The 27,644-nt window shown below is 49.5% G+C and overlaps 1 protein-coding gene across 1 annotated transcript in view; it reads right to left on the bottom strand.

The window, feature by feature from the left end:
- The window catches only part of TTC6 (tetratricopeptide repeat domain 6), a 475,627-nt gene that overhangs the window by 279,224 nt on the left and 168,759 nt on the right, over positions 1-27,644 (bottom strand). The gene's annotated exons all lie outside the window — the stretch shown is intronic.

Here is a 27,644-nt window from a genome sequence, read left to right as displayed (position 1 = left end):
ACCAATTTACAAAAATACTTGAGATTTTTATAACATTTTTAAGACCAAGATGATCAAAATAAGGTAATTACTTTTTAAGTTATGACTTTTCAAAGTTTAGCAAAAAATAGTATTTTTGTGCGTAATTACGCACCATAGGAATCAATGAGAGAACATTTTTAAAATGCATATAAAATCAGGCAATGTTCTCACAAGTGTCCCCTTCTGTTTTTAGGTTGAGGTGGACGAGATGTCCTGAGGGCCAGATGGAGAAGTTGTGTGTCTCATGGTTCTAGCGGAAGCAGCAGCTGAAAATACTGGCGCTGGTGCAGAACGGAGAAGGGGGATCATTTGGACCCACACTGCACAGGAGGACTTAAAGATAAGTGTGGTGGGTCCACTTGGAATGTAGAGGTGGCAAGGGGCTGGGGACCCCTAGATCACAGATGGTTTTCTGATGAAGAGGCCAGGGAGGCCAGGTGCAGTGCAGATAGGTCAGGCAAGGGTGGTGCGCCCTGGGGTCCTTGGAGCAAGGTGCAGGTCACTTTGAGGGTGGATTGCAGGTCAGCAGGGCCACTCTGGGGGGTGGAGGGGGTGGGGGTGGTCCTTGGGTGTCCTGAAGTCCCTCAACTGCAGCTTGCTTCTGGTCCTCGGAGACTCTAAAGTGAACTTTTCTTCTGTGTGTCTGACTTTGGGTATCAACTATCCCAGGCTATAGCACGTCTCGGCCACTGAAGGTCGCAGTGACACAAAACTTGGCACACTGGCAGGGTTGTTTGACCTCTAGGTCTGTCGGGTGAAATTTGTGCTGGCTGCTGTGTCTGGTTCATTGGTCAGTGGCAGGTCAGTGGACTGGACTTCACTGTTTTTTGCCTGCTGGGTGCAGGGAGCGATGCCTTCACTCTGGAAAGAGGTTATTGGCAATTTTTAGAAAGTTGGAGGACCTCTGGCTTCTCTTAGAGTCCATCCGATGTCCAGTCAACCCCTCAGCTGCAACTGTCATATCCTGGATGCACCAGGCAGCGTTTGGGACCTTTTTCTTCGTGCAGTAGCCTTGGATCTTCTTTGTCACAGGTATTCTTGTGTCCATCAAATCTGATCTGTAGGCCACAGGGATGCCCACTAAATACTGCATTTAGTGGGCGTTTAGGAGAGTACCTGGTCAATGGACCACATACCTTAAGGTGGCTACACCCACTATATCACCACTTTGTGTGGGAAGAGGTCACACCCCTAACCGTGACAGGTTATTTTCCTGCCATCCAAGATGGAGGAAGAAGAAGTGGAGCGGTCACTTCCTCTGCCACACCTGGGGGTGGTGCAGGCTGGGGGGTGGCCACTACTCCTACTCTGGCTGCATTTTCCTGCTGGTTTTCCTACTCAAAGTGGGAAAGACTGTTTGGCAGACATCTGCTGCTAGCACCAGAGTCAGAGGTCAGATTTCAAAGGCAGTAAAGCCTTTGAAGCTGACCGCTGGGCCTGGGTGCATGCCTGGGGGAGGAGGTGTGACATTTCAACCCAGGAAAGGATTTGTGTTCTGGCTCCTGAGAGCAGATGCTCTCACCCCAGGACTCCAGATCTGTGTCTGGTGGTGGCAGGCTGGTAAAAATAGTCTGCAACCATGCCAGGGCTGGTAGGTTTGCAGGGGGTACCTCTCAGGTGCCCTCTGGTATATGTTATAATAAATCCAACACTGGCATCAGGGTGGGTTTACTATTCTGAGTTGTTTCATACCAAACAACCCAGTATTCAGAGAGTCCATCATGTAGCTGGGGAATACATAATGACCAGTATCCAGCACATGTATTTGCTATGGCTTCCCTGCACACTTACTATGTCTTAAGGTTTTGTAAAGACACAATAGGGTCATATTTGCTCATGCAAACATTCCTCTCACATGCATTATAGTGCAACCCTAGGGCTGTAAGAGCTGCCAGAGAGGTGACTCACCTATAATACATGCAGTGTTAGTGGACAGGGCACGCATGGTGAGTGTCATGTCGAGTTTGCAACTTTTAAATACACCTTGTCATGCACTTGCACTGGCAGTCTGCATGAGGCTGGTGTGGAGCGTCTCAGTGTCGCACAATTGTTGCTGCAGCTCCGGGGGCCCTCTACAGTACCCATGCCCTAGGTACCAGGGGTACCATTTACTAGGGACTTACGAGGGTGGCTGAAGTGACAATGCATAGTGCATTTTTGGAGAAAGAGTTCTGGCCCTGGGAACCTGTTTAGCAGGGGCCCAGGGAACTTACAGTTTGAAACCACATCACTTTACAGGCAAAAAGTGGGGGGCTACAATGTCAGAAGAGGCCCTTTCTAACACTATTTCCTCCCACAGGAGATGAACCAACCCTTCCCCTTCATCCTCTAAGTGAAAGAACATGGAAAGGCCATCTGCATTGGCATGGGTAGTACCAGGTCTGTGTTCCACTTTAAAGTCCATTTCCTGTAGAGATACCGACCATCTAAGCTGTTTGGGGTTTTCAGTCTCATCTGCTGAAGCCACCTGAGAGGCATGTGGTTGGTTTGAACTATGAAGTGAGAGCCAAACAACATTGGCCTCAGCTTCTTCAAGGCCCCAACCACAGCAATGGCTTCCCTCTCTATGGCACACCATTTTTGCTTCCTATGGAGTTGTCTTCTGCTTATGAAAGCAGCAGGCTGGTCATGTCTTTCTTCATTTGTCTGGACTAGGACTGCTCCTATCCCAAATAAGTCTGGACAATAAACTGCCTGGAGTAATCGGGAGCTTTCAGGACTGGGGCAGAGCACATAGCGTCCTTCAGCGTGTCAAAAAACTTTTGACAACTCACTGTCCAGTTGATCTTTCTGGGCATTTTCTTGGAAGTAAGTTCTATGGGGGGGGGGCTGTAGTGCGATAATCCTTCACACACCTCCTATAGTATTCGGTCAAGCCAAGGAACGCCCTGACTTCTGTCTGGGTAGTTGAAGCTTCCCAAGCCAGAATTGTTTGGATCTTGGGCTCCAGGGGTTGTAATTGGCCTCCACATACCAGGTGGCAAAAGTACACAACTTTTCCCTGGCCTATCTGGCACTTACTGGCTTTGATGGTGAGGCCTGCGCCTTTTGCAGGGCCTGAAGGACCTTTCCAAGGTGGATCAGGTGATCCTGGAAGGAGGACCTGTAGACAACAATATCATCTAGATATGCTGCACTAAAGGATGCCAGCCCAGTCAGGACTTGGTTCATCAACCTCTGGAAGATGGCAGAGGCATTCCTTATTAGGGCATGACAGTAAAATGATAGTGCCCACTTCGGATCGAGAATGCTGATCTCTTTTGCTCCAGGGGTCAGGTCAATCTGCCAGGACCGAGATGTAAGAACAAAGGTATTTGGCTGCCCCTAATCTGTCTATGAGCTCATCTGCTCTTGGAATTTAGGTATGCATTTGTTTTTGTGACTGAGTTGAGGCCCCGTAGCCCACATAAAACCTAATTTCCTTTTTCGCTCCCTTGGAGTGAGGTTTGGGGACTAAAATTACTGGGCTAGCCCAGGGACTCTCAGAGGGTTCAATGACACCCAAATTCAGCATCCTTTTGACTTCCATGTCTGACATGGTCTGACTGCCTATAGATTTTGTTTTTGACAGGCAGGCTGTCAACAGTGTCCACATCATGGGTACACCAGTTTGTCTTTCCAGGGGTCAAAGAGAATGTTCAGCATACTGCTTGAGGACTTGCCTGCAATCACCCTGCTGTTGGCCTGCGAGGGTGTCTGAAAAGACCATTCCATCCACAGAACCATCTTGTGGATTGCTGGAGAGGAGATCAGGGAGAGAGTCACTGTCATCCTCTGGTCCCGCATCTGTAACCATGAGCATGGTAACATTACCTCTGTCAAAATAAGGCTTCAGGCGGTTGACATGTATAATCCTTTTGGGATTCTTGCATCTGCCAACGTCAACCAGGTAGGGGACTGTGGGAAACTGGCACCATGCTGCAATACCCACCCCTCACACACACACTTTTTGCCTAGTTTTAGGATGCAGCTTGGACTGAAGCCACTGGGATCCTGCTAACCAGGTCCCCAGTGATAGTGTTCTTTCCCTAAAATTGCAAAGGTATTGATACAATTGGCAGCACCTTCAGCTGCCACTATAGGTCCCTTGTAAATGGTACTTAGGTACCCAGGGGGCATGGGATACTAAGGGTAGGCCCCTGAGGGCAGCAGCACATATTGTACCACCCTGAAGGGCCATGCATCTAGATGCACATAGCAATGCCATTGCAGACTGAGTGTCCTGGTGCAATCCCAAAATGCAAAGTCGACAAGGAACACAGCCTGTGTGCCCTTTCCACTATACATTTCATGCACTATAGTTAAGTCACCCCTCTGGCAGGCCTTCTAGCCCTAAGTCAGGGTGCACTATACTGTATTTGAGGGCATACAAATGCAAGAGCAACATGCTCCTTTTGTGTCCTTGCCAAACCTGGGATATAGTAAGTGAACAGAAGAACGAGTTACTTACCTTTGGTAACGACTTTTCTGGTGGATACATTAGCTACCTGTGGATTCCTCACCTAATGAATACTCCCATGGCGCCAGCATTCGACGGAAATCGTCTTCCTAGTCTCTGCACGTCGACGAGGACGTCACTCTAGCCCACGCGACGCCGTCTGACGTCATACAGGCAATAAGAGGTCCTCGCCGACGTGCCAACGTCAGTACCAAAAGTTTTTACGTGCATGAGAACAACAACCCAATGCAATGAAAGAGCAAGGCAACATCCCATAACATTGTAAAATACACAACATTGCAATAAAATGGCTGTAGATTTAATATAACTCTTTTTGTTATTTTTTTTTTAAACCAACAAATATATGCAAATCATGTATATACACAAAGATATATTCATATATATATACATATAAATATATACAAGTATCCATATATACAACATCTATTGCAATCTTGAAGACCAAGAGGAGCGCACTCAAGGATTACTTGGTAAGACCAGAAAGGCAACGGGGAGGCGGGTGGGACCGTGAGGAATCCACAGGTAGCTAATGTATCCACCAGAAAAGTCATTACCGAAGGTAAGTAACTCATTCTTCTGATGGATACAACTACCTGTGGATTCCTCACCTAATGAATAGAGTCCCAAAGCAGTACCACTCCCGGTGGTGGGTGCCGAAATGGTCAAACCAAGAAATCCTGCAGCACTGACCGTGCAAAATGGCCGTCCCTTCTGACCTCAGAGTCCAAACAGTAATGTTTCGCAAAAGTGTGAACGGACGACCAAGTTGCGGCCTTGCAGATGTCGACCACAGGAACACCCCTGGCCAAGGCCGAAGTGGCCGACTTAGCTCTGGTGGAATGAGCTCTAATGCCATCAGGAGGATCCTTCTTTGCCAAAGAGTAACAGATTTTAATGCAAAGAACAACCCACCTGGAGAGTGTTCTCTTGTGGACTGCCTTTCCTCTCCTCTTGCCCACGTATCCGATGAACAGCTGATTCTCCAGCCTGAAGTCCTTCGTTCTATCAATGTAGAAGCTTAACGCCCTCTTTGGGTCCAATCGATGTAGTCTCTCTTCCTCCTTTGAAGGATGAGGCGGAGAATAGAACGTGGACAAAGCAATTGTCTGGGCCAAATGGAAGGGTGAAACAACCTTCGGGAGGAAAGCAGCCTTGGTCCTCAACACCACCTTATCCCCATAAAAAGTTGTATAAGGGGGTTTTACCGATAAGGCCTGCAACTCACTCACTCTCCTTGCAGATGTTATAGCCACCAGGAAGACTGTTTTAACAACCAAATACCTTAAGGGGCAAGAATGCATAGGCTCAAAACGGGACCCCATAAAGAAAGTGAGGACCAAGGACAAATCCCATTGAGGCATAACGAATGGTTTTGGAGGATATTTATTTAGAAGACCTTTCAGGAATCTGAGAACAATAGGGGATTTAAATAAGGATGGTTGATCTGGAAGACAAATGAAGGCTGACAAAGCCGACAAATAACCCTTAATGGTAGCCACTGCACAACCCTTCTGCGCTAAAGACAGAGCAAAAGACAAAACGTCCGACAGATCAATGATCAGATGTAAGGGATCAATCTGTCTCTCCCCACACCACATAACAAATTTAGACCAGCTATTAGCGTAGATAGATTTAGTGGAGTGTCGCCTGCCCGCTAATATAACATCCACTACATCAGGCAGGAGAGAGAAGGAACTCAGGTTGCCCCGTTCAATCTCCAGGCATGTAGGTGTAGGCTCTGGAGGTTGGGGTGTAAAACCTGCCCCTGCGACTGCGAGAGGAGGTCTGCCCTGAGAGGGAGACGGAGCGGAGGGCACAGTGAGAGTTGGAGAAGGTCGGAGTACCACACCCTCCTTGGCCAATCCGGAGCTATTAAGATGACTTGGGCCCGGTCTTGGCGAATCTTCCTCAACACTCGAGGAATCAAGGGTATGGGGGGAAACGCGTAAAGCAACTGGTCGCACCAGGTTATCAGAAACGCGTCCCCCAATGCTCCCTGCACCGGATACTGGAGGCTGCAGAATAACGGACAATGCGCGTTCTCCCGAGTGGCAAACAGATCTATCCAAGGAAACCCCCACATCTGGAAGATTAAACGGACTTGATCTGGATGGAGACGCCACTCGTGGTCGGCCGAGAATTGGCGACTGCGACTGTCCGCACGTACATTCAAGACCCCGGCCAAATGATTTGCTACCAAGCAAATCTGATGGTCCTTTGCCCCGGACCATAGTCGAAGAGCTTCTCTGCAGAGAAGGTACGACCCTACTCCTCCCTGTTTGTTTATGTACCACATCGTGGTAGTATTGTCCGTCAGGACCTGTACCGACTGACCACGAAGGGAAGGGAGGAAGGCCTTGAGAGCCAGACGTACAGCCCGTAACTCTAACAGATTGATATGAAACATCTGTTCCTCTGGAGACCAAAGTCCTTTGATCTCCAGATCCCCCAGATGAGCTCCCCACCCTAGAGTGGAAGCATCCGTTATGACCGTGGCCACTGGTGGCAACTGCGCGAACGGCTTTCCTTGTGAAAGATTGTTGCTCGCAATCCACCACTTCAAGTCCACAGCAGCATCTCTGGAGATCTTGACCGCACCTTCTAGATCTCCCTTGTGTTGAGACCACTGCCTTCGGAGGCACCACTGAAGAGCCCTCATGTGCCAGCGAGCATGCGTGACCAACAGTATGCAGGAGGCAAACAGACCGAGCAGACGAAGGACCTTGAGGACTGGAACTACCGCTCCATTTCGAAACATTGGAACCAATTCCTGAATATCTTGAACCCGCTGAGGCGGAGGAAAGGCTCGATTCAATGTTGTATTCAGTACTGCCCCTATGAACAGGAGGCGCTGAGAGGGCTCCAGGTGAGATTTGGGCACATTCACCGAAAAGCCCAGGTCGAACAACAACTGAGTTGTTGACTGCAGATGATACGACACAAGCTCCGGGGACTTGGCTTTGATCAACCAGTCGTCCAAGTAAGGGAATACTGCTATCCCCTTCCTTCTGAGCTCTGCCGCAACCACTGACATCACCTTCGTGAAGACTCGAGGTTCTGAAGTAAGACCAAACGGAAGGACCGCAAACTGATAGTGCTGCGACCCTACCACAAACCGGAGATACTTCCTGTGTGACTTGAGTATCGGAATATGAAAATAAGCATCCTGCAATTCGACAGACACCATCCAATCTTCTTTGTTCAACGCCAAAAGCACCTGTGCTAGGGTCAGCATCTTGAACTTTTCCTGATTGAGGAACCAATTCAAGATCCTCAGATCCAGGATCGGTCTCAACCGACCATCTTTCTTGGGAATCAGGAAGTACCTTGAGTAACAACCTCGACCCCTTTCCTGCTCTGGAACCAACTCCACCGCGCCCTTTGAAAGGAGGACTTGAACCTCCTGTTCTAGCAACAGGAGGTGTTCTTCTGAACAATAAGATGGGCGGGGTGGGAGGGGGGGGCGGAAACTCCCGAAAGGGAAGGGTGTAGCCTTTTTCCACAATACTGATAACCCAAGTGTCCGTTGTAATAGTCTCCCACTTATGGAGAAAATGCCGTAATCTTCCCCCTACAGGAGAGGAGTGAGTGGGAAATGGTGGAAGCCTAAGGCTGCTTTCCCTGCTGCACCCCTCCAGAGGACGAGGAAGAGGCAGAGTGCTGTTGGGAGGCTCCTCTGGTGCGGGCCCTACCTCTCCCTCTAAATGATCTATAGGGGTGAGAAGAGGCGGGTTGCTGGAACCTCCCCCGAAAGGAAGAGGAGGAAGAGCCACGCCCAAATCCACGAAACCTCCTGAAAAACCTGGAAGAGGCAGAGGAAGAAGGAGCTTGCAGCCCTAACGATTTGGCTGTGGCCCTGCTCTCTTTAAATCGCTCCAAGGCCGAATCTGCCTTTGCTCCAAACAGTTTGTCCCCATCAAACGGGAGGTCTAATAGGGTCGACTGTACGTCCGCAGAAAACCCTGAATTACGGAGCCAGGCCTGTCTCCTTGCCACCACAGCCGTGCCCATCGCCCTAGCCACCGAGTCGGTCGTGTCCAGCCCAGACTGGATAATCTGGGTTGCGGCAGCCTGGGCGTCTGAGACAACATCCAAGAGTCCCTGGGGAAGCTCCGTAAAAGAAGATGAAATATCATCCATAAGAGCATGGATATATCTCCCCAGAATGCAAGTTGCGTTGGTGGCCTTCAACGCCAAACTGCAAGAAGAAAATATTTTCTTGGATTGCGCATCCAGTTTTTTGGAGTCCCTGTCTCCTGGTACCGTCGGGAAAGATCCAGGCACTGATTTTGATGAACAGGAGGCTTGCACCACCGAGCTCTCCGGCGTAGGGTGTCTTGAAAGAAAACCAGGGTCAGATGGTGCAGCCCGATATCTTCTGGCCACAGCCCTATGAACTGCCGAGGAAGATACAGGCTTCTTTCACACCTCCAACACCGGATCAAGCAAAGCCTCATTAAACGGCAAGAGAGGCTCCGCTGCAGCAGAGGCCGGATGCAGCACCTCCGTCAATAAATTCTGCTTCGCCTCTGCCACCGGCAAAGGCAGGTCCAGAAAGTTAGCCGCCTTCCTCACCACCGCGTGAAAGGTAGCAGCCTCCTCCGTATACTCCCCTGGAGATGAAAGGTCCCACTCAGGGGAAGTATCCAGCCCACTGGCCGTATCCAGACCATGCAGTTCATCACCAGAGTCCTCAACCTCTCCTTCCTCCAGGACTCGCTGGTACTCCTGCTCTTCCAAAAGACGGAGAGCACACCTCCTTGAATGTAGTCTCTGCTCAATACGCGGAGTCGACATGGCCTCTGCCGAAGTCGAAGATCGTCGCCGATCTCCAGAAGCATCCGACGCCGCATCCGGCGCCACAGGCAGCTTCGGCGCCGATGAAGGAGCAGGACAAAGAGATCTTGGAGCCGATGGACCCACCGGAGTCACAGGACGAAATCCCGACGTCGACGGGATGGAAACCTCCGGAGCCAATCCCTCTGAAGCCACTGGAGCGGCCACCGGCGCCGAGCCCACATTCCCAAAAGGGAGAAAGGGCATAAAGGGTGCCGGCCGAAGAGGCGCAGGATCACCCAATGAAAAGGCCAAAGGCCCCGAAGGACCAGCCGGAGCACCTCCTGGAGCCATCTGTTGAAAGATGGTATACATCACATTCAGAAATGCGGTACTATCGGCTCCAGGGGCGGGAAAAGCCGGATACTGAGGTGCCTGGATCGAAGGCGACCCCAACGCCGGCCTCGACGTCCGCGACGCCGGAGACATCACAAGAGGCTGCATCACCTCAACCACAGACGCTTGTCCAGGCGAAGTCGGTGACGCCGGAGAGGGCAACGGCGTCGATGGATGCGGCGTGACCGTGGGACTGACCTCCCAAGTCCTCCGACGCCGAGCCGAAGGCGACCTCGAACGAGTCTCCTTGCTGGAATGACGCCGTGAATCTCTACGGCGCCGGGAGTCTCGATGACGCCGATGAGACCTTGGCGAGGAAGACTTTTTGTGATGTTTTTCCTTTCTCTTCGACTTCGCCATGAATAGTTTAGCCTCACGTTCTTTGAGGGCCTTCGGATTCATGTGCTGACATGAATCGCAAGTCACGACGTCGTGGTCGGAGCTCAAACACCAGAGACAGTCGGAGTGAGGATCTGTAACGGACATCTTGCCCCCACAATCTCGACAGGGCTTGAAACCCGACTTTCTCTGAGACATTGTTACCGCAGAGAAGAACTACGCAGCAGAAAACACACTGTAACTACTAAAGTAACAGTAGCTCCCTCGAAGATAACCGTTTCGAATGCACGGAAAAAAGGGAACTGACGTTGGCACGTCGGCGAGGACCTCTTATTGCCTGTATGACGTCAGACGGCGTCGCGTGGGCTAGAGTGACGTCCTCGTCGACGTGCAGAGACTAGGAAGAAGATTTCCGTCGAATGCTGGCGCCATGGGAGTATTCATTAGGTGAGGAATCCACAGGTAGTTGTATCCATCAGAACAGCCATTTTAAATGCATGTGCTGGACACTGGTCAGTATGGGCTTCACAGCTACATGATGGCCATTCTGAACCCTGGGTTAGAATAACAAAACAAAACTCGTACCAGTATTGGATTTTTACAAAATGTACCCAGGGGTCACCTTAGAGGTGCCCACTGCAAAAGCTAACTACCCTGGCATGGTTGCTGGCCAGTCCCAACCACCCTGGCCACCACCAGACAGAATACTGGACCCCCTGGGGAGAGAGCCATTGCCCTCTGGGGCCAGAGTACAGCGCCCTTCCTGGGCAGAGGTGCTACCCTCTCCTCCTCCCCTCCCAGGAATGTGCACTGTCCTAACTAAGAGCTTCAAAGGGCTTACTGCCCTTTAAACTCGATCCCCAGATGCCCTCCCCGTTGCAAACCCCAAAGACGCCAAACCCAGTGCTGCACCCAGGACTTGACAATCGTCATTGAGAGATTGCTTGGACACTAGAAGGACTCTAGAAATCCCCAGAGGACCTCCATTCTTCACAAATCAAACAACACCTCCCTCCAGAGTGAAGGCATCACTCTCACTCTGCAACCAGAAGGAACCAACAAGCCACTGAGGACCACTTCACTGACCAGCTGTTGACTGCCAAACCAGGCGCTGCAGCCAGACCAAACTCCACCCAACAGACTGAGGACAAACACAAGTGTGTCATGTTTGGTGGCACTGCGCCCTCCAGCAGCCGAAATGTACCAATTCCCTGGGTAGTGGTCACTACACGTCGGACACCAAGAAGGACAGTCCACTCAGGACTGCGAAAGAACCAGAAGGAAACCCCAGTCGAGGGAATTCAGAAAACACCAGGACCTTCCACCAGAATGCCCCTGCTGACCTGCAAGCGACCTACCGCCTTTGAGGGACATCCTTGTGTACAGCTCACTGATTCGCTGTGCACCCACCCGCCCTGTACCCTGCACTGAAGATCCAGCTGTGCACTAAGTGTCCCTCAACCCTTGCGACCTCGACACTCCAAGGGGACCCCCCGGACTTATCTCTCAGTCCACCTGTACAGTGTTTTTCCAAGTGGTCCCCCGCAGTGGCCTTGCACCAGCTCCAGAGACATTTTTCCTGCTGCTCCCACTGGAATGGGGAGCTGCCCGAACTTCTGCAGCTGGCACATAGTGCTCACCAACGACCTCGACGTACCTGCAAAAGGAGAACTTTGTAAACGCACTAGCTGATTTTATATCTATTTTTAAAGGTTATCCTTCATTGATTCCTATGGTGCCTAATTACAAACAAAAAGACTATGGCCCTCATTACGACCCTGGCGGATGGGGAAGAAGTGGCGGTAATACCGCAAAAAGGCCGGCGGAAAAAAAATTGAATAATGGAATTATGACCATGGCGGTTACCGCCATGGTCAACCGCCACTTCTCTACTCCGACCGCCAGGGCGTGACGACCACAGGGCTGGAGACTTCGGTCTCCAGCCCGGCGGCTGTCACCAGACCGCTGGCGGTATCATGACCCTGCATACCGTCATGGATGTCGTGTGGTTTGGAACCGCCACAAAATCCATGAATTCCTTCCCTGGCACTGATAGGGGTCTCCCCCGCCCCCCTCCTCCACCCCTGAGCCCTCCCCCCACACCCCTGACCCCCCTACCACCCCTGAAAGGTAGTAGTACCCCACTCCCCACACACCCCCTACATCGACACACACCCCCTTCACACACAGACACCACCACCACACATACTTACAAACATTCCAGCAGACACACACAGTCGTACACGCATACATACATACAGACAGACAGACAGACATGCACACATTTCCAAACACATAACACCCCCCGCATGCATATACGCACTCACACCCCCATTCACGCACACACCACACAACACGCCTCCACCCCCTCCCCTAACGGACGATCACCTTACCTGTTCTGGTGATCCTCCGGGAAGGAACGGGATCCATGGGGGCTGCTCTGCCGCCAGCAGCCCATCACCAGAACACCGCCACACCGAATGATGGGACGTGATTCAGTGGGTGGTGTTCTGATGACGGGGCGGTGGAGGTGGAGCAGCCTCCACTTCCCTGCCGACCGCCAGAATGGCTGCTGGCGGCTCTCCGTCCGAAAAAGGACAGCGGGCTGCCAGCAGTCATAATACGCTGCGCGGAAAACCACCTGCACTGGCAGTCTTCAGCGCGGCAGTACCTCGGCAGTCTTTCAAAAAGACCATAAAGGTCGAAATAAGGGCCTATTTCTATTAAAGTTCAAAAATTAAATATGTAAAAAGTACTTACCCGATTTTGATGATCTTAGTCTTACATTTTTTATAAAAATTGGAAGTATTTTTGTTAATTGGTCTCGAGTTTTACTCGTTAGTGTGTGCCGTGCTTTATTGATGCTGTGTGTACAACAAATGCTTTGACCTTCTCCAAGATTAGCCTAAAAGCTTGACCAAGCTACCACAAACATTAGAGCATTAGGTGGTCTAGTTTTCCCCCCGGTAAACCAATGTGTGGTTGCCCAGACCCTCTGCACAGTGTGCATGGTTTGGCACACTACATAGACGGCCAGCCTCCTACAGAGACCTCCCCTTTTCTTTCAAGTTTGGGGTAGGGCCCAGACAACATGTATTGGAGGGACCTAGGAGCCACAGGCTCTAAAACCCACATCTCTGTTCTGGTTGGGACTCCACCAGTGCAGCTTTTTGGTCATGCCAGTGCTTTTGAAGCTCCTGGGTAGCCTGAAGATTTTCACGTGCTTTCTCTATGTACTCAGTCATCCTTGAACGTACGCCAAACACATAGTCCACAATGTCCTGTTTAGGTTCTTTTATAGGCCTCTCCCAGTCTTCCCTCACAAGACATAATGTACCCCTAAGAGGATGCTAGACAAAAGTTCAGAGGGAGAAAACCTTACTCCCTTTTGTGGCACTTTCGTGTAGGCAAAGAGCAGACATGGAAGTAAGACATCCAATCTCCTTCTGAGTTTTTCAGGGAGCCCTCCAATCATGCCTTTCAATGTCTGATTGAATCTTTCAAACAGTCCATTGGTCTGTGGATAGTATGAGGTATTGAACCTATAAGTAACTCTACATTCCTGCCACATGTGTTTTAAGTATGCAGACATGAAGTTTGAACCCCTGCCTGATACTACCTCCTTAGGAATGCTAAACCTGGTAAAAATACCCAGGAGGGTGTTGGCCACTGCAGGGGCAGTGATGGTCCTAAGTGGAATGGCTTCAGGGTACCTAGTGGCATTATTCACTACCACTAAAATGTACCTGTTTCCTGAAGCTGTTTGAGGGACAAGGGGGCCAACAATGTCAACCCCTACCCTTTTGAAGGGCACCGCAACCACAGGTAGTGGGAATAAGGGGACCTTCAGGTGGTCTACTGCCTTACCACTGGCTTAGTAGGTGACGCTGGACTGACAAAAGTCCTTCACCTTCTGGGACAACCAAAGACAGTAAAAGTAATTAACTAGTCTGCTCCAGGTTTTATTTTGGCCCAGATGCCCAGCTAGTGGAATGTCATGGGCTAGAGAGAGAAGAAACTATGTATTACTGGGGCACTACCATTCTCCTGGTTTCAGTAGGCTTGAGGTCTCTGGCCTCAGTAAACAGGAACCCATCCTTCCAATAAACCCTGTGGATACCACTGACAGTATCCTTTTCTTCCTGTGCAGGTTGCTGCCTCAGGCTTTCAAGAGTGGGACAGATTTGTTGTCCTTGGCACAGATCCTCCCTACAGGGTCCCCCTGGACCCAAGAGCTCTGGGTGGTAAGACCAAGATCTTTAGGTTCAGTTCCCTCTGGGGTTACCAAGTTCTCTTCCTGGGAAGAAGGGTTCTGACTTGTGGTCTGTTTAGAAGCTGGTCCCCCCAGTCTTTGCACCTTTTCTCTTGGAGAGTTGGTCCACTCTTTCAGGATCCAGCACGTCTTTTTCACACTGGAGTTTGCCCAGTGCCCTTGTTTTGACACAACCCCATTCTGGGATGCCAAGCATTGCTGCTCAGTTCTACTTCAGCCCAGGGAGATTGCTCCAAATCATTTCCAAGCAGACAGTGTACAGGGATGGATGAGGCCCCAGCCACCTCTTTTTGTCCAACTACACCCCCCACTCAAAAGATACCATAGCCATCAGGTGGATCTTTGTGACTTTCCCTCAGTGACTAGTGTTGTCTCAGTAGGATCACTGACCTGGTCAGTCCACAACTGTGATTCCATCTGGAGATTAGCACCAGCATTTACTGCAGGTGGCTTGAGTCCTTCTTTTTTCACAGCTAGAGTCTCCAGTTTGGTGCCCTCTATTCTTGCAGTCACGGCACCAAGCCTTGTTGCGATCAAGGTTCCTATCTTTGTACCCATCCTTAGGCTGCGAGAAGTCTCTGGGCCCACCCTCCTGAACAGATTTTTGGGGGCCTGATGAAGACTCTTTGCTTTTATTTTGGTTCCCATCTTTCCCTTGGTGGTGGTGGGGGGTGCGGGGGGGGGGTTTGACCTCTTTCTTTTGGGCACCCTTGTTTTGACCCAGTGGTCTATCTTCCTCCCCAGTTCTTGAGGGGAAAGTTAACCTAGCTCTACCAGAAATGGTTGTAGTTTCTCACTGTAACAATTACTCAATAGATGCTCTGAATAAATTGTAAATCCCATCATAATCTTGTACCTCTTTATCTTCTAACCAACCACTCAGCATTTTTACTGGAAAGTCCACAAAGTCTATCCAGGAGTGACTCTGTTTTATTTTTATTTTTTAAAGTCTCTCTTCAGTTGTGAATCCAAAGCCCTTAATCAGGGTACCCTTCATGAGGTCATAGGATGTGGCTTCTGCCTCATTTAATGTCAGGAGCCTATCCCTGCATTTACCTGAGAACAGTTCCCACATTAAAGTGCCCCAATTTTCCCTTGCCACTCTCCTGCCTTTACAGGCACTTTCAAAGGCAGAAAACCACTTAATGATATCATCACCTTTAGTGTAAGGGGGAGACTCCTTTTGGGAGTTTTAGGTTGAAAGAGCCCTCTTTCCCTATTTATTTGTATGCTGCACCAGAGATCAGTCCAAAGCCAAACTCTCTTTTGTTAACTTCTAATTCTAAGAATTGTGCCTCTAAGGCCAACCTTTTGGACTGTCTGTCCAGGTTCAGGTCCTCCTCTGATGGAGGGAGGCGGGCTGACTACTCCCTCTCTCTCGTCAGTGTTAGCTTCTTGCTCAGAAGTTCCTCTTCTTTATTTCCTCTGGGGTGGTCTTTGTCATACTATGCCACAAGTTGTCTAATCTTTTCTGTGGTAGGACTCATCCCAGTGGGAATACTGTAAGTCTAGCAGAGAGTCCTTAGGTGTTTATGGTTCTATTCTAGGTAAGGGGTTGTAGGAAAGTGCCAACTTTCTAGCATAGTTACCCCCACTGTTTGCCTGATATCAGTGTGTTTAGACTGCAGTTCACTGGGATTCTGCTAACCAGGACCCCAGTATGAAAAAAAGTTACTTACCTGTAACTATAGTTCTCCAGTATTGGAATCTTTTATAGACTCACATGCTTGAATCATTCCCTGTCGTCAAGATAGGAGTCCCCGGTACCTTAGAAAAGACACTGTCGCTACAGACATAATAGCTATATCATTAAAACGCTACATTTTAGTAATCTATCCGAGTCCTTATGCAAAAAAGGACCAAACTTGAGCCTCAGCGAATCAGAGTGCCCCACCCTCTAGAAACCACCTGAGAGCTCCAGCACCTCAGATTGTTTAAGCACTACTGCACATTTTAAAGGTTGAAGAAAAGAAATTGAAGGTGAGCTTCGCCCGGGAGGAGGGTGGGTCGCATGTGGATCAATGAAAGATTCCAATACTGGAGAACTACAGTTACAGGTAAGGAACTTATTTTTTTACTCCAGTATTGGAACTTTCATAGATTCATATGCTTGAATCAGACTTTAAAGCAGTATTCAGAGCACACTGCATTGACTCTACATCATTCAAATTATTGAGAGATCACCGAGCTATCCTTAATAACATGAAAGCATTACATTCTATAAAGATAATGTCATCTATCTGAATACATATTTATACACTATGAAAGGCATATGCGAAAGAAACATGTAAAGATCAAACCATGCAATCTGCGTAGCAGAAAAGAAGGATGGACGGAGGCAATGTGAGCTCACCGTTACTGGAACAGATGTCGCAGGACTGCCTGACCAACCACCATATCTCCCTCCGGGATGGCATCCAGACAGTAGTACTTCGTAAACGTGAAAGTAGTCTTCCAGGTGGCTGCTCTGCAAATGTCCTGCAGGGGAACACCTGCAAACCGTGCCATGGATGCTGAGACAGATCTCAGAGTGTGCCCTTACCGAAGAATGTAAAGGCTTACCCAGCAGCTTGATGGCAAAAGTTTATAGCAGCTACTATCCACCTGGCTATACTACGCTTGGAAAGGGCCGGTCCCTTCCTAGGGGCACTATACGTGATGAATGTAGGAGGCTGGACTGGCTTGTAGTGAGTACCAAGGGGTACTTGCACCTTGCACCAGGCCCAGTTATCCCTTATTAGTGTATAGGGTGTCTAGCAGCTTAGGCTGATAGATAATGGTAGCTTAGCAAAGCAGCTCAGGCTGAACTAGGAGACGTGTGAAGCTACTACAGTACCACTTAGTGTCATATGCACAATATCATAAGAAAACACAATACACAGTTATACTAAAAATAAAGGTACTTTATTTTTATGACAATATGCCAAAGTATCTTAGAGTGTACCCTCAGTGAGAGGATAGGAAATATACACAAGATATATATACACAATAGCAAAAATATGCAGTATAGTCTTAGAAAACAGTGCAAACAATGTATAGTTACAATAGGATGCAATGGGGAAACATAGGGATAGGGGCAACACAAACCATATACTCCAAAAGTGGAATGCGAACCACGAATGGACCCCAAACCTATGTGACCTTGTAGAGGGTCGCTGGGACTATTAGAAAATAGTGAGAGTTAGAAAAATAACCCTCCCCAAGACCCTGAAAAGTGAGTGCAAAGTGCACCAAAGTTTCCCTAAGGACAAAATAGTCGTGTTAGAGGGAAAATGCAAGGAAAACACAAATCAGCAATGCAACAACGATGGATTCCTGACTGAGGGTACCTGTGGAACAAGGGGACCAAGTCCAAAAGTCACAAGCAACTCGGAGATGGGCAGATGCCCAAGAAATGCCAGCGGTTGGTGCAAAGAAGCTCTTACTAGGCTGAAGAACTGTGAATACTGCAGGAACGACAAGGGCTAGAGACTTCCCCTTTGGAGGATGGATCCCCCACGCCTTGGAGAGTCGTGCAGAAGTGTTTTCCCGCCGGAGGGACGCCAACAAGCCTTGCTACACGCAAATCGTGCGTTTGGCGTTTTTGGACGCTGCTGGGGCCCAGGAGGGACCAGGAGGTCGCAAATTGGACCTGCAGAGAGAGGGGACGTCGAGCAAGACAAAGAGCCCTCACTGAAGCAGGTAGCACCCGGAGAAGTGCCAGAAACAGGCACTACGAGGATGCGTGAAACGGTGCTCGCCGAAGTTGCACAAAGGAGTCCCACGTCGCCGGAGACCAACTTAGAAAGTCGTGCAATGCAGGTTAGAGTGCCGTGGACCCAGGCTTGGCTGTGCACAAAGGATTTCCGCCGGAAGTGCACAGTGGCCGGAGTAGCTTGCAAAGTCGCGGTTCCCAGCAATGCAGCCCAGCGAGGTGAGGCAAGGACTTACCTCCACCAAACTTGGGCTGAAGAGTCACTGGACTGTGGGGGTCACTTGGACGGTGTCGCTGGATTCGAGGGACCTCGCTCGTCGTGCTGAGAGGAGACCCAAGGGACCGGTAATGCAGCTTTTTGGTGCCTGCGGTTGCAGGGGGAAGATTCCGTCGACCCACGGGAGATTTCTTCGGAGCTTCTGGTGCAGAGAGGAGGCAGACTACCCCCACAGCATGCACAAGCAGGAAAACAGTCGAGAAGGCGGCAGGATCAGCGTTACAGAGTTGCAGTAGTCGTCTTTGCTACTATGTTGCAGGTTTGCAGGCTTCCAGCGCGGTCAGCGGTCGATTCCTTATCAGAAGGTGAAGAGGGAGATGCAGAGGAACTCGGCTGAGCTCATGCATTCGTTATCTAAAGTTTCCCCAGAGACAGAGACCCTAAATAGCCAGAAAAGAGGGTTTGGCTACCTAGGAGAGAGGAAAGGCTACTAACACCTGAAGGAGCCTATCACAAGGAGTCTCTGACGTCACCTGGTGGCACTGGCCACTCAGAGCAGTCCAGTGTGCCAGCAGCACCTCTGTTTCCAGGATGGCAGAGGTCTGGAGCACACTGGAGGAGCTCTGGACACCTCCCAGGGGAGGTGCAGGTCAGGGGAGTGGTCACTCCCCTTTCCTTTGTCCAGTTTCGCGCCAGAGCAGGGGCTAAGGGGTCCCTGAACCGGTGTAGACTGGCTTATGCAGAATTGGGCACATCTGTGCCCAACAAAGCATTTCCAGAGGCTGGGGGAGGCTACTCCTCCCCTGCCTTCACACCATTTTCCAAAGGGAGAGGGTGTCACACCCTCTCTCAGAGGAAGTTCTTTGTTCTGCCATCCTGGGCCAGGCCTGGCTGGACCCCAGGAGGGCAGCTGCCTGTCGGAGGGGTTGGCAGCAGCAGCTGCAGTGAAACCCCAGGAAGGGCAGTCTGGCAGTGCCAGGGTCTGTGCTACAGACCACTGGGATCATGGGATTGTGCCAACTATGCCAGGATGGCATAGAGGGGGCAATTCCATGATCATAGACATGTTACATGGCCATATTCGGAGTTACCATGGTGAAGCTACATATAGGTAGTGACCTATATGTAGTGCACGCGTGTAATGGTGTCCCCGCACTCACAAAGTTCAGTGAATTGGCTCTGAACAATGTGGGGGCACCTTGGCTAGTGCCAGGGTGCCCTCACACTAAGTAACTTTGCACCTAACCTTTACCAGGTAAAGGTTAGACATATAGGTGACTTATAAGTTACTTAAGTGCAGTGTAAAATGGCTGTGAAATAACGTGGACGTTATTTCACTCAGGCTGCAGTGGCAGGCCTGTGTAAGAATTGTCAGAGCTCCCTATGGGTGGCAAAAGAAATGCTGCAGCCCATAGGGATCTCCTGGAACCCCAATACCCTGGGTACCTCAGTACCATATACTAGGGAATTATAAGGGTGTTCCAGTAAGCCAATGTAAATTGGTAAAAATGGTCACTAGCCTGTCAGTGACAATTTGAAAGTAATGAGAGAGCATAACCACTGAGGTTCTGGTTAGCAGAGCCTCAGTGAGACAGTTAGTCACTACACAGGTAACACATTCAGGCACACTTATAAGCACTGGGGCCCTGGGTTACCAGGGTCCCAGTGACACATACAACTAAAACAACATATATACAGTGAAAAATGGGGGTAACATGCCAGGCAAGATGGTACTTTCCTACAATGAATAATTGAGTAGTCTTTTTGAAATGCTTGGTTCTTTCCAAGTAATATTTTAGGTTTCTTTTGATGTCCAACGTGTGCAGAGCTCTTTCCGCTGGAGATGTTGGGTTCAGAAAGAAAGATTTCAAAACCCACGATTCATTAATATGAAAGTCTGATGTCACCTTTGGAACAAACTTGGGGTTCGTACGAAGTATCACTCTTTCTTGTTTAAATTGAAGGAAAGGCTCTTGATGGGTTAATGCCTGGATCTCCCTGACCCGTCTAGAAGAAGTAATGGCTAGCAAAAGAGCTACTTTACACGATAAGTGCTTTAAATCCGCTCTCTGTATCAGTTCAAATGTGTGTTTCATAAGCTGAGAGAGAACCGTGTTGAGTTGCCAAGATGGTGGAGGAGGCCTTACTGGTGGAAAAACTTGAAAGAGTCCTTTGAGGAATTCTTTGACCAGTCTAGAAGGCCACAGAGATGGTGATGTCAGCAAACGTCTGAAGCGTGATATAGCCGCCAAGTGCACCCTGAGGGATGCATGCGCCAAGCCGTGGACGCCAGATGGAGGAGATAGGGCAATATTCGCTCCGCCGGTGATAGCAGCGGATCAATCTGCTCCTTCTGACATCACAAACAAAATCTTTTCCATTTTAAACAGTATGATTTGTTGGTGCTATCCGCTCTGGCTTTTGCAGGAATATCCCGACATTGGGGGTGAATATTTAAATGGTCAAACTCATTGTGTTCAGGAGCCAGGACGATAATTTGAGTGATCTGAGGCCCAGATGTAAAACCTGACCCTCGTTCCTTGTCAAGAGCTGTGGTGAAACGTTCAGTGGAATGTGGTCTGCCTCCGAGAGCAGGAGTTCCGAGAACCAATGTTGGCGGGGCCAAATCGGAGGTATCAGGATGAGCCTGCAATGCTCTCTTTTGATCTTTTCAAATACTCTTGAGATTAGGGGAATGGGTGGAAAAGCGTAGGCAAATATTCCGCACCATGCCAACGAAAACACATTCACCCAAGAGCCCGGATGGTGAACCCAACTTGCATAAAAGCGGCATTTGGTGTTCTGCGGAGTTGCAAAGAGATTCTGTTTGGGTTTCCCCCACCTCCTGAAGACCTGGTCAAGCACCTCCTGGTTCAGCTCCCATTTGTGACAGGAGGACGTCAGTCTGCTGAGAGCGTCTGCTGTCTTGTTCTGCCTTCCTGGTAGATGTTCCGCTCGTAGACTGATGCCATTCCGAATGGCCCAATTCCAAATAGTCTGCGATTCCCGAGATAGGAGAAGAGAGATTTTGTTCCCCCTTGGTTGTTTAAATATTGCATTGCTGCAGTATTGTCTGTTCTTATGAGAACCGCTGAGTGTTTTATTCTCGGGAGGAAAGCCTGCAGGGCCAGGGAAACCGCTCTCAACTCCAAGAAATTGATGTGATATTTTCGGAAGGAGTTGCTCCACTTTCCGCTGATCTGAAGGTGACCGTCTGTCACCACACCCTTCGAACACGCATCCACAACGCCGGGATCCGTGGTAAGGCCCTCGACTGGATCTCTTCTTTCCTCTCCGGCAGAACCCAGAGAGTCCGCCTTCCGCCCTACCTGTCCGAATCCTCCAAAACCATCTGTGGCGTCCCACAGGGTTCCTCCCTTAGCCCAACACTCTTCAACGTTTACATGGCTCCTCTCGCCAATATCGCACAAGCCCACCACATCAACATAGTATCCTACGCAGACGACACCCAGCTGATCATCTCCCTCACGAAAGACCCCACAACCGCAAGAAACAACCTCCTCAATGGACTTCACGCCATCGCCAACTGGATGGAATCAAGCCTCCTCAAGCTAAACACAGACAAAACAGAGATCCTCATCCTCGGCAGCAACCCGTCTGCCTGGAACGACTCCTGGTGGCCTACCTCCCTCGGAGCCGCCCCCACCCCCACCACCCAAGTACGGAACCTAGGAATCATCCTGGACTCAGCATGACGCAGCAGGTCAACGCAGTCTCCTCTTCCTGCTACAACACCCTCCACATACTCCTGCAAGATCTTCAAGTGGATTCCCATCGAAACCAGAAAGACAGTCACCCACGCCCTAGTCAGCAGCCAACTGGACTTCGGCAACACACTCTATGCAGGAACAACGGCCAGACTACAAAAGAAAATGCAACGTATCCAAAACACCTCCGCCCGATTCATCCTCAACGTCCCACGGCGCAACCACATCTCTGCCCACCTCAGAGACCTACACTGGCTACCCGTATCGAAGAGGATTACCTTCAAACTACTCACCCACGCACACAAAGCCCTCCACAACACAGGTTCGGCCTACCTTAACGACAAACTCACCTTCCACACCCATGTCCGACAGCTCCGCTCCGCCAGCCTCGCCCTCGCCTCCGTCTCCCGCATTCGCCGCTGGAGGAAGATCCCTCTCTCACCTTGCCTCCAAGACTTGGAACTCCCTACCACTCCATCTACACCAGACCCAGGACCTCCTGTCTTTCAGGAAACGCCTCATGACATGGCTATTCGACCAGTAGCTACCCCCCACAGCGCCTTGAGACCCTGACGGGTGAGTAGCGCGCTTTATAAATTACCTGATTGATTGATTGAAGATACGCTCCCTACCCCTCTAGGGAGGCATCTGTGGTGATGACTAACGGAGGGCGAGGGGGTAGGAAAGGAAGACCGACTGCGGATGTTTAACCGGTCTTTCCACCAGTGGACGCTTGAACCGTCCAAGGAGTTACTGTGATTAAATCGTTGAATGAGCCCTCTCTCTGTATCCACTGAATATATAGTTCCTCCTGCAGGGGACGCATTCTCAGTCGACAAAAGGGGACTAACTGTATGCAAGAAGACATCATCCCCAGAAGTGATTTGTAGGTGTGCACAGAAAGAGACTTTTTTGTTTGTACTCTGTTAGACAAATGAGTCTCGCTGGCCTCTCCATTGAAGGAAAAACCCTGTCTCTGATGGTGTCGATATTTGCCCCTAAAAAGGTCATCACTCTTGTTGGCAATATGTTCGACTTATTACGATTCAGAGTGAGGCCCAGCTTGTCGAATAATGCTATACAATCCCTTGTTGAGTTGTGAGCTCAGATGACTGCGCTTTTTATAGCCAATCATCTAAGTAGGGAAAGATTTGCAGTTTTTTCTTTCTCAAGGAAGCCGCTACTGGAGCTAGGCACTTTGTAAAGATTCTGGGGGCGGACTTTAGGCCAAATGGAAGAATCCTGAATTGGAAATGGCTGGCGGCTACTGTGAAATGCAGATATTTCTGTGGGCAGGTGAAATCGGAATATGAAAGTAGGCGTCCTGCAGATCCAGGGACATCATATAATCTCTGTGATTCATGAGGAGAAGAATGTTTTGTAATGTGACCATGTGAAAGGTTTGACATTTGAGGTATTTGTTTAGGTCCCTGAGATCGAGAATGGGACGCCAAGATTCCAAGTCTTTGCACACCAGAAAGAAAAAGGAGTGAAAACCTCTGCCTTTTTCTGAAGAAGGAACCCTCTCTATCGCTCCCTTCCTGAGCATGGTCACGACCTCCGGCCGGAGTTGTTTTAGATACTTCTGAAAGAAGGTATGAGGAGGACAAGAAGGTGGGCGTTGAATGAACTTTAAAGTATGGCTAAATCGAACAATCTTTAAAACCCACTGGTCCGATGTTATTTGTTCCCACTTCCGATAGAAGTGTGATATCCTTCCCCCTATCTTCTAGATTTGTGGTATGGTTGTAGCCGGAGCATAGAACATGTCATTGACGTCTGATCGCCTCTTTGCTCTGACGCGTTCAACCCCTGGGAGGGGGTCTAGAACAGGACACCTGAGGTGGTTGCCTTTGGGAGTATTGAGGTCGGAACTGCTGTGTCAAATAGGAGGGGTAACGAAAGCTCTGGTAAACCCCTCAATATGACGAAACTCCACCACCTCTGGAGGCACGAAAGGGCATTTTCTTAAATTGAAGGGTTCCTAAGGACCTTGCAGTGTTTGTATCTTGTAGGGCCTCATCGACATGCTTGCCGAAAAGAGACTTACCATTAAAAGGGAGGTCCAATACCTTATTCTGAACCTCTAGACGAAAGGAAGTCGCCCTAAGCAGCCCTGACGCCGCAGCACTTCCCCACCAGCTAGTTGCCGAAAAGCTGTGGTTGCTATATCCATGGCGCAGTCTATTACCTCAGCCGAGGTGCGCTCTCCCTCCAAGAGGATGTTCTTTATCTCCACCTTAGAGTCTTCCGAAAGGTGGTCTAGATACGGGGCAATAGCGGCCCACAGCTGTCTGTCATACCTCCCCAGGATTGCCAATGAATTTGCTGCTCTATCAGACCCGACATGGAAGAGGAACGCTTTCCAATGTTGTCCAGCCTTCTCCCTTCCTTGTCTGGAGGAGCTGAAATTGGCGTCGATGGATTTTTTGAACCCTTCTGGGCTGTCTGGGTTATGACCGAGTTTGGCTTCGGGTGACTGACTAGACACGATGAGGCGTCTTCTGAGGCCTTATAGTTTTTGTCCAATCTAGGCAAGACAGCCGTCACCGTAGCTGGATTTCTCATCATCTTGAGACCTTCTTCCCAGATGTAGCCTACTATGGGTATCGAGCGGACACTTTTCTGATAAGGCTCCTTGACGTCATTTAAAAAAACAATCCATCTGCTTAGATGGCATGGGCAATGCAAATCTCTTTGCTGCTCTCTCAAGCAGAATATGGACACTCCCAATATCACCTGGGGGAGAATCCACCGGCATAGGCGATGGAGAAGAGGGTGTCGGCAATATATAGTTGTCCCAATCCGAGTTCGCATCCTGCAACTCTTCTTCTCTCTCCTCATCCGAGGAGTCAGTAGCCTGCATGAAAGACCTTTGCGGGGTACTTCTGGCCGATCTAGGAGATAACCTAGGCTGTGGCACCGGAGTGGAAGGCATCGAGGGAGGACCTTGCTGGTCACCAAAACTCTGCAACTCCATATTCATCTCCTGCTTGCATTTGCAAGTGTTTGTTGGTGAGCTGGCTGGTCACTGACCCTCCTGCAATCTGGTGACCATTGAGGGACAGCTCATAGGTGACTCCTCGGACCATCTGCAGCTTCTGGACCCCGCAAGCTGGACTTCTTCCTCCGCTGACTTGCAGAAACCGCACCTCTAGAAGGGAGGCAGTGCCACCTGCACCACCTGGGTACCCCCAAGAGTGCTGGACTCTGTCCCCTTCCTTTGCAGGTCCTCCATGTCGGAATCCGTCCCTGGGTTCCGCCGGCCGGGTTTATGGGTCGTGAAAGCAGCTGGACAATCCGAGGCTCCACTGACTTCAGAGAGGGTCCTTTCTCTCCTTTGCATCTGGGTCCCCATGTGTATGAACTCTAACCTCTGGGCACACCTGAGTGGGGACACTCTCCAACCTTCCTCTTGTCTGCTGGTTTCCTTGGGGTCTACTGGGAAGGGTCCTGAATCCCATCAATTCCAACCACTACTCCCTGTGTTAGTCTATGGGACGACTGGGTGGGTAACTACTGAGCACCTGGACGCTGGGGGCACTTACTCTATGTACCTCTGGTGTTTTTATCTTCCCCCAGCTCCTAGCTAACTACAGTACTTACCTTGGTTAGATTCACTGTTTCGCATTCCACTTTTTTAGTATATGTATTGCCCCCTGCCCCATATAGCTCTGTATATGTTATTCTATTTCTATTTGTTATTTTATGTGTTAATTTTGTGTAGATATCTCCAAAGGGAGATATACCAATGCTAGTCTAGTAGTAGTGCTGTAGTAAAGTATCCTTTATTTTTGCAACACTTGTGTGGTTCTTTCTTGTGAGTGAGCTACTGTCTGACTATTGTGGTATTGCAAGTGCTTTTCATTCCTCCAGGATAAGCTTCAGCTGCTCACCCTAGCTACCCCTAGAGAGCTTTTGCTATCTGGACACCTATTCACTATCACCAAGGGTTGCCTGGACTCAGTATATGGTGACACACAACAGGCGTACGCCATAAATGGAGCCAGCCTCCTACATTGGTGGCAGCGGTGGGATAAGACCCTTGCATTGCTTTACCACTTGGTCAGCACTGACTTTCCATAAGAAAGATCACTACTAACTATTGGCTACACCCTACACCAATAACTTCAGAAAACGTCTAAACTTTTTCCTGGGTCGTCAGGGGTCTAGCATAGCTCTTTCTTCAAGCCATTTAAAAGTTAAGAATCCTAGAGTAGGTAGGTGCACCACATACACTACTCTAACACCATGGCTTTAGTTAAGGTAGCTGGCGAGACTCAGGAGTCTAGGTATGTAGGTCTTAGGTTCAAGGAGCTTAAGGCCCTGTGTACAGCTAGAAAGCTTAAGACAGTTAGAAACCCTAACAAATCTATTCTCTTAGATTTACGTATTCAGGATGACTTACAGAATCCTAATAGAGAGAGAGAATTAGATGGGGAGGGTGAATCCCAGTGTTGGAAAGGGAGGTACTAGGTACTTCCTCTGACATCATTGGGCAGAACCAAGAGTATGCTGGAGAACTCCTTGATCCGGCAGGAAGCTGTGCTGGTAGCACAAGGGAGGGTCTTAGTAGTAGCCCCCCTTTTTTCCCCTGGGTTAGTAAAATGGGGATCCAGGAGGAGTACCTCATCCTCAGTTTCCCTTGCCTCAGCATCTGCTGTTGGCACCATCCAGCCTAGTTCATATGAGGGAACTGTAGGTTTTAAACTAAAATCTTAAAAACATTTTTTTAAGAACAATACACTTACATACACACTAGCAGAGATCCTGACCTACGTGTACAAAGTGAATAGTAGTAACTCGTAAATTCTATTTTACTCTGATCTGAGTGGTAGAGACAGGTAGACCGACACCTCCGTGTAAATCTACACTCAGAAATGGTGAGCAGCAAGCAGAGTAGTGTTACACCCAAAAGGGAGCAGTGAACATATACTTGAGTAAATATACACGTGTGAGTGGGTCCACAGGGTTTGAACAAGGAAAGATCCTCTGCAGTAGTACTCGTTAATGGACTCGGCCCCGGAGGAGGCAAGATTTAACAGCTGCTTCCCTTGGCAACAAGGCACTCCCCAAGGGTTGGTGATTGAACTTGGCCTACCCTAGTATACCTTTAGCAGAAAGATGCTCCACCCCAGGGTGTGTCACACTTGTTTCAGTCTGAGAGGCAGAGCTATCACTCTCTGGTACTGTGACCACAGGATCAGAACTGACCAGACACTCTGGTATAAGATCATAAACAGGCTTTCTACAGAGTGGTCAGGATACAGTCAGGCCAAATGGAATTTGTCAATAAACTACCACCAAAGTACCCTAAAGATACATGGGGTACAATAGCCTACACTAATGCTGAGAAGGTGAACGGATGATGCAAAGCTTGTGTGGCAGACATTGCGTGGGACTTAGAAACAGCATTCCTGTATCCAGTCCTTAGGAAGTTTAAACTCCTGCAAGCTGGCAATCAGAGGCATGGAAAGTACAATAATGGAGCCTCTCTATGAATACTCTGTGCCGTCACCTTTAAACAAATGGCCTGATTTAGAGTTTGGCGGATGGGGTCACTTTGTCACAAACATGACGGATATTACAATCCCATTGTATCCTATTGTAAATCAGGCACAACGTGACAAAGCCAACAGTGCAAAGGCAGCTGAAGCGCCACCACTGGACGGACCGAATAACCATGAACCTGACAAACACATGCAGTTCAGATTCACTTCACATAAGAGCCCCGTTGGCTA

This window comes from Pleurodeles waltl, chromosome 9 (assembly GCF_031143425.1).
Source record: "Pleurodeles waltl isolate 20211129_DDA chromosome 9, aPleWal1.hap1.20221129, whole genome shotgun sequence".
Taxonomy (NCBI): Eukaryota; Metazoa; Chordata; class Amphibia; order Caudata; family Salamandridae; genus Pleurodeles; species Pleurodeles waltl.
This window is presented reverse-complemented; position numbering and strand designations above follow the sequence as displayed.